The sequence below is a fragment of the Mus caroli genome, chromosome 5, assembly GCF_900094665.2.
Source record: "Mus caroli chromosome 5, CAROLI_EIJ_v1.1, whole genome shotgun sequence".
Taxonomy (NCBI): domain Eukaryota; kingdom Metazoa; phylum Chordata; class Mammalia; order Rodentia; family Muridae; genus Mus; species Mus caroli.
This window is the reverse complement of record NC_034574.1, coordinates 85607780-85616024: the sequence shown is the minus strand read 5'-3', so window position 1 is coordinate 85616024 and position 8245 is coordinate 85607780. Positions and strand designations below refer to the sequence as shown.

The 8245-nt window shown below is 44.0% G+C and overlaps 1 protein-coding gene across 1 annotated transcript in view; it reads left to right on the top strand.

Moving 5' to 3' along the window:
• Nucleotides 1–8245, top strand: part of Scarb2 (scavenger receptor class B member 2) — a 52998-nt gene that overhangs the window by 4076 nt on the left and 40677 nt on the right. The window lies entirely within an intron of this gene.

Here is an 8245-nt window from a genome sequence, read left to right as displayed (position 1 = left end):
GGGTCTCACTCTGTAGCCCTGGATGGCCTGGAACTCATAGAGATCCGCCTTGGCCTCCCACATGTTGGCATTAAATGCAGGTCACCACCCAGGCTGGATCTTGGATCTTGATTCCTGCTGCTTGCTAATCTAAAGAAAGATCTAGCAGTTCATCATCTTAACCATGCAGATGGATGCCAAATTAGAGTCTCCTGGGAAGAGAGGACCCTCAGCATAGACAGGGTCTCCATCAGATTGGCCTATGATGTATAGGAGAGGCAGCTCACTGAGCGGGCCAGGGAGTGCATCAACAAGCATGTTCCCCATGGTCTCCGCTTCAGTTTCTGCTCCAGGCTCCTGCCTTTTTTTCCTCCAGCTTCCCTCAGTGAGGCACTGTGATGTGGAAACATAAGCCAAAAAAACTATTCTTTGCCCGTCTTGCTTTTGGTCAGAGATTTATGACAGTGACAGAAAAATAACTAGAACAATGAGTTCCTTCAACCAAATGATTACAGAGGCTGGGAGGCCAAAAGTCGGGACAATTTCAAAGGAGCTGCTGTTACTGGACCCAGGCGTACTGGTTCCCACTAATGACAAGCCTCATCCTGAGAAAGCCATGTTGTCCTTGTTTTGGTTCTCATTTGCAGAGGTGTGGATGCACCTTGCTCCTCTTCAGCTCGATTGCGCTCTCTCTCTCACTCTCTCTCTCTCTCTCTCTCTCACACACACACACACACACACATACACACACACACACACACACACCATTCCTGGCGGTACTAAGGCATCAACACCACCTTCGGCATGCACTGGAGGCTTTCTGAAGATAGGTTTGCACAGATAGGCCTAGCAGACTGCTTCCCACCGTGAGGTGGTGTGATGCTTGTACAATGTAACCAGAATCTGAGAGGTGGAAGCAGGAAGACCAGAGGTTTGGGATTATCCTCATCCACATAGAGAGTTCCAACCTGGCTCGGTGACACTGTGTCTCAAAAAATAAACACACAAGCACCCTCGGAGAGCCTGGAAGGAGGAGCCTTGGGGTTGTCTTTATTCCATAGCCCAGCTCATCACTTTGATACCTAACACAGTGCCTGCTATATTGTAGGAACATACTGATTTAATCTTTTTTGGGAAGCAAACCCTGGGGTCTCTGTACATGCTGAACAAGCTATGTCTGAGCTCTACCTCCAGCAACTATGTAATCTCCAAGGACTTTTTCTTGCAGCTTGACCTTATTCCCCTAGTTATTTCCATTCAAAGTTACAAATTAATGCTTGCTGTGTCTCCAAAACACCAAGCTGGGGTTATGCTGCTATGACTCAGTAGTAGAATGCTTCATCGCTGTGGTAAATGTCCTATGTTTAATCCTTCTGATCAGGAAGGAGGCGAGAGATCATGACTTAGTGTTTAGAGCTACAACTACAACAGTAAACAAGACAGAGTGTCCGCCAAAAGCCAAGAAGACTTAGACTCTACGGTTTTTGATTAAAACAAAACAAAACAACACCCCCCTCCCCCAAATGTTAGAAATCACCTTATTTGTTATTCTACTTTCAGGAAACAGACTCAGGATGCTAACTGGCTTATGGAAAGGCCAGGGGAGCAGTAGGCTCGCGAGCTTGGTCACCTGATACTGAACCTGTTTTCCCACCTTATGGCTGATGCCATTTCAGTTCCCAGGATTGCCTTGCCCTGCCCGTGTGTACTTGCTCGTATAAGGGTGAGCAGCCTCTCCATCCAGAAGACTGTGGGTTTGGATAATGAATACTGTGGCCACCTCTCACCTGACCCCGTGCCACATGGTCTTCCCATAATTCTATTGTCTGTCATGTCTTAGCATGGGAGGGGGCCCAGTCTTTAAGGAGCATAGACCCCCTTCATGCAAGAGGATTTCTTTTCTCTTTTTTTCTCTTCTCTTCTCTTTTCTTTTCTTTCTTTCTTTCTTTCTTTCTTTCTTTCTTTCTTTCTTTCTTTCTTTCTTTCTTTCTTTCTTTTTTTCTTTCTTTCTTTCTTCCTTCCTTCCTTCCTTCCTTCCTTCCTTCCTTCCTTCCTTCCTTCCTTTCTATAAAGCTGGAAGGGGAAGCTCTTGAGTTAGAGATGACCCTATCAGGCCTCCTGAGAGTATAATACAAACTGGATAGTCAGCAGGAACCCAGCTTCCTTTGCTTACACATCTAACCCTGGCTGTTTACTGCCCTGGGGCTTCCCCACCACTGTGTGGCTCCAGCTGTTGTCCTCAGGAAATGCTGGCTTCTTAGTGTCTCCTTTGCAAGTTGATAACCTTGGTGTGGTTGGCTCTTCACCCAGGTAGGACTCGAGAGTTATAAACAGGCATGTGAATAAGTTCCTTAAAGGATTCTTGACTCCTCAGCAGCCCTTTCTTCAGTCTATTCAAAACATGATCTTGTCACATGACACTCATATGCTTCCTTCAACCTTGTCAGTCTGAGCTGACAGAAAGTGTCCTCACAGCTACCAGTTATGACAGTGGAAGAGACCAGTAGTTGTCAGCATTGTCCCCAGACTCTGGGGCAGTGGTTCTCAACCTTCCTAATGCTGCAACCCCTTCCTAATGCTCAGCCTTCCTCAGAATGTGGTGATCCCAGACCATACAGTTATTTTTGTTGCTACTTCTTATGTAATTTTGCTACTGTTCTGAATCATAATGTAAATATCTGATATGTAAGGTATCTGATATGTGACCCCCAAAGGGGTTGAGACCCACAGGTTAAGAACTACTGCTCTAGGGGAATACAGCATCTATTGTGGAGGCGTAGAGATGCCAGACTCATTAGGAACAGTAGCACCAGGCTATGGAGCTGGGGATGGTGATGGTTTCAGCCCATCTTCATTCCTTGGGATGGGAGTTCNGGCTGAGGTCATTATTACTAATACTGCCATTATCTGGCACATTTACAGGAAAAGACAGAGATAGAGGCGTAGGAAGGTTCTTGGCAGCCACTTGATTTACTGTTCAGTAAAGTGCAACATTTCCCTCTGTCAGGCCACAGCCAAAGGGCCATCTGGTCTGCCAGACATCTGCTTGCTTCGCAGAGAAGAGTCAGCCTGCGGGAGTAAGCTCATTATTGAAAAGATGCATTGCTGGCCAAGGGAGTAGACACGCATGACCCATATTATCAGATCCATCACACACTTGCAGGACTTAGAGAGGGGGCTGCTTTTAATCAAAGCTAGTAACCAGTCAGAAGCAACCAAAGAAAAATAAACCCTGCCCTGGGTTCCAACTCTTCACGTTCTCTCTCTCTTTTGAGACACAGTCTCCTGTAAACCAGCTGACCTTGAACTCTCAGAGTAGGGGAGGAGGCTGAACTCACACCCTACCTGATCTTCCTGCCACCTAGTCACCAGCGCTGGCCACACCCAGCAGTTTGCTTTCTTTCTAAAAGTGCTTTCGGGATACACTTTGTCCTCCATTGTTTAGTGAGTGTTACAGGAATGTGTACTGCTTGTGAGGCAGAGTGCATGCTAGGCAGAGAGCTACACGTATGTAAACAAGACGGGTGGGGGCCAGGGCGGAGAATTCCCTGTCCTTGGAAAACTGTAATCAAATTCAAACTTCTGCTGGCCTCTTTCTACTCTTGAAGCTGTTAAGGATTTGTGTGTTTTTGTTTCTCTGAACTGTACATCCTAATGCTTACAGCAGGAGAATTAAAACCAAAGCTGGAGATGAGTATGTCGACCTCAGTTCAAATCCCCAGAACTGAGGTAAAAGCTAGACATAGTAGTGCAATGCCTGATGGGATCTGTAATCCCAGTGTTCCTCCAGCAAGGTGAGGGATGGGCAGAGGGAGTCTCCATGACAGCCAGATAGTTGGGCCGGGGCAGTCTGGAAACAAACAACAAAGAGACCCTGTCTCAAACTAGATAGAAGGCAAGGACTGTCACCTGAGGCATGTATTAGTCCATACTCATGTACACACAAACACACACTATATATATATATAGTGTGTGTATATGTATATATACACACACATACAAACATATTAATTATATCGTATACTATATATATATACTATATATAGTATATGAAATAATATGTTAATGATCAATTAAATAATATATATTGTATGTATATATATATTCACATGCAAAAAATAAAATAAAATTTTAACAATTTGAGAAAATACACTAACACATCCCTACTTAAGCAGAGCAAGGACATCTTCATAGGTCAGGTAAACTTTACTTTGTAGTCACAAAGCCAGAGAGAGAAAGGCAGAAATGATATATGACTATTGTTACTAAAATTACTTTTGATTTTGTGGCGTCCCTAAGAGGGTCTCAGGGACTTCTAGGGGTCCAGAGACCATATTCATCCAGTTTTAATTAAATTAATAATGCTGACTTTCTAGGATTATTTACATAGACTATTGACATTAATTATATTATACATGTTATAATAATATATTATATACAACATGTATATCGTTTCTTATTGTAACATGTACAATGTATAGTTATAACAATTATAATCTATACCTATGTTTTTTTTTTCTGTAAGACCTATTTGGAAACTATATTACTAATACTTTCAAAGCAGCCAGAGTTTGTTTAGTGTGCTGTTCATTTACTGTGTCTTTCTTGTGTGTCAATAAGTTCAGTGTCAAAACAGAGTTTTGCAATGGATGGATGGGTGATGAATGCCTTGTAATCCCAGGACTTGGAAAGCTTAGGCAGGAGAATTGAGGCCAGCATGTGCTGCAGAGTAAGTTACAGGCTAGCCTGGACAAAATGGTGTTCTGTCTCAATAGCAGAAAAAAAAAAGTAAATAAATAAATAACAATAAAAAAGAGCCAAACCAATCAAAAGCCCCAAGTTTGGGGCCATTGAAGATTCAGGCTCTGGGAATCTCTTGTTTTTTAATGTGTTCTTCAATAACTTGAGGAGAACATTGGTCTCTTCATAACTCGGGGATGCCCTTCTCTGGCATCGGCCCCACAGAGTTTTCAATCTGTAGCACACAATTTAGTATTCTAAGCTAGCTTGCAAGTCTTTTTTAAAAGGTAAGAATCCTGTCATACTTAGTGTTGTTTCATCTCCTATTGCCAAACTCAATGACTTATACAAAACAAAACGGTGAGGAGCCAGGGTATAGCTCAGTGGAAGCCTAGCTCAGTGGATACCTAGCACTCGATTTAGTCCCTAGATTTAGTCCCTAGCACCATAAAAAAAGAGGGAAGAGGAGGGAGGGAAAGAAAAGAGGAAGGAAGGGATGAACAAGAAGTTCAGTAAAAGCCTTTGCATGGATGGAAGGTTCGATGGGTTCAAATTCTGTCTTTGGAAGAGTTTGTTTGCTTCCTGTGTGGCTTTCCATTGGCTCTCACCCTGTAGGACAAGTCGTCACATACCTACCCCTGGAAGGGTTTATCCCTTTAAAATCTAGAAACTTGGGCCAAAGAGATTGCTGAGAGGGTCAAGGTGTTTGTTGTGCAAGCTGGTTGATCCAGTTTCAACACCCTGAACCATGGGAAGGTAGGAGATGAGAATCAACTCTGTAAAGTTGTCCTTTGACCTCCACAGTCACGTCCTAGCACATGCCCCCTGCCTCATCAGGTGCATGCACAACAAACAAACAGAGTAAAATTTGGATATGTTATCTAGTGATGCAGGTTTCTGTTACATGTCTGTGCTGTGCACTGTGAGCCCCACTGAGTCCTGGGTAGCAGCAGCCAACAGCGCAGGCCCGGGGCCAGCCCTGCTCTGTTAGCCCACTTGAGCTGCTTTCTTACACCACCAGGCTTCTGAACAACAGAATACATTTCTCACCGTTCTGAGGGTTGGGAGAGTCAAGGCCCTGACAGATTCAGCACCTGGTAAAGAAACAGTGGGACAAGTTAGGGCTTATCTGGGGGTGGTAGGGTGCAGACTATTAGCACAGGGAGGGCCTGGGAGGGAGAACAGCTGTGCACCACAGCCTGAGGGTAGTGGCCCATCACACTGCAGCCACAGCCAGGGTATAGAGAGAGGATTACCTTAGGTTTTAGAGTCTCCCTCCTCCTTTCTATCCTTGAACTTCAGCCCCTGGGATCCTGTCAGTCATATTCAGGGTGGGCTGTTCCCTTTCATTTAAGCTGCTCAAAACCAATCTTACAGACACACCCAGTGGTGCATTTCCTAGATGATTTAAATCCATAATGATAATGAAGATTAATTATCACAGGCATCCATCCCATTCATAAGGACTTTGTTCTTGTGACTGTCACTTCCTGACACTGTCACCTTGGGGTTGAGGATTTCGACACAGAAGTTTTGAAGAGCCAGAAGCATTCAGATCCCAACACCCACTGTTCTCACACCTCCTAGTGTCTAGCAAATGTCCCTCGCCCTCAGACTTGTTGTCTTTCTTAGAGAAACCTCTCTCTGTGCCTCACCTTCTCTACCAAAAGCAGAAAATGAGAGGTAGCTTGGGGGCTTACATGTTTGACAAATGTCGGTAAAGGCTTGTTTCTGTGTAGAAGTGAATACTGTTTCTGATTTGACCACAACCTGCTTCTCTCTCTAACCCCCCCACCCCCTACGGGCTTTGTAGTGGCTTCTACATCTCTTCCAGAGATGTAGTGTCATCAGCCACCACAAGTCCTGGTTTTTAAGATGCATTTTTTCTAATTGAAAATTCAGATTATATTTATCTATGGTTACAATATGATGTTGTTTGTTTGTTTGTTTTTGTTTGTTTGTTTTTAGAACAGCCTGGAATGGGTAAATCAAGCTATTTAACACATCCCATCTGACGTATTTATCTGCAGGGGCTGGGTCAGGGTGTGGGTCGTGGATAGATGAGAACAGTTTAAAAATCTACTCAGCTGTTTTCAAGTATGTTGTTGGTGTTAACTACAGTTACTCTGATGGACGGTAGGTCTCTTCAACTTATTCTTCTTATCTGGTTGAAATTCTCATTTTGACAGCATCTCTCCTTACCCTCCATAATGAAGGTCCCATTCAAAGGGACACTGTACTCATTACCAGGAATGGAAGCAGAGACAGATAAACAGGCCAGTGGGAATCACATCACAAGGTTCATACATAAGATATAATCATAACCAAACAGGTTTGAAACAATGAGTCAGCCTGCACAGGTTACAGACAAAGTATGCTCATTGTTTCCATGGCTGCACTTTATTTAATCCCGTCTTAAAATAATTTTTGTCACCCACTCCCTGGCTCCCCGCCCAACCTCCCTGCACACAAAGGTTGCCCTGGTCTGGATGTTCACGGCTTCTCCAAAGCTCTGTGTTGAAACCTCCCCCACCCCCTTACTAGTTTTAGATTTCCTTCTGGTAGTTACCCTACCCCCTTTAGACCTGTTGGTCTCTGCCTGCAGTTTCTGATCACCGACCCTTTAGAAATACTTCAATGGGTGTTTCAACAGGCGTTTGCTCCAGTGTAGCTATTCCACCATTAAAAACAAAAACAAACCCACCACACTTACCTAATTTATAGACAGAGTAGCTGCTTGCCAGTGAGCTAGCATTTGAAATAGCTGTCAGCTTTCATTAGCTAAACTTGTGACAGTTACAATCACAGCAGCCAGAGTTAAAAGACAGCACAAAAAAATGCCCAGGCCCAGAATATCTGTTTCCAGTGTAAAGTTTGGAATCAAGGGGAAAACATTGGTGGCAGAATTTTTTTAGCACAACAGTAACTAGCTGGAAGTATTGAAATTATTTCAATTACAGCAGCAGCCTGTCTTTGATTTGCTTAATATATGGGAGCAACTTTTCAAAACAAGAGCAAGTGGTGTCTGGTATCTGGTGAGTTTTCCTAGTCTGGAATCCAACGAAGGCCACGCATATTCTTTGGCCAGCTTCTCAAAGTTGGTTGCCTTAAATGTGTGTGGATGGCAATATGGATGCTTGAGTTGTGTTCAATTATTAAGGAGCGTTCATTCTGTTGACCGTGCAGTGTAGTTGTTAGTGCTCTTGAGCTCTGATGGTTTCTTTAAAAGCATTTCTGATTCCTTTCAAACCTGACGCAATTCCCCAAGTGTTTATTTTTAGCATTTGAAAATGGCTTGCCCTGGACCAGCTGGTTCAGTGACTTTACAGCTGTTGTCTTCCCCCAAGGCTGCCTCGCAGTGCTCCGTAGAGAAGTCAACCCAGCTCTGTCTGACCGACATCAGGCCTGGCCTAGTCAATGGCTCTTTGTCCCCAGGTTCAGTGCTGTTCTCACTTCTGACCAGCTTTTCACTGACTCAAGGTCATGCCGTTTGTGAATTCTGCCAACTTCATGTCGTGGGGAGAGA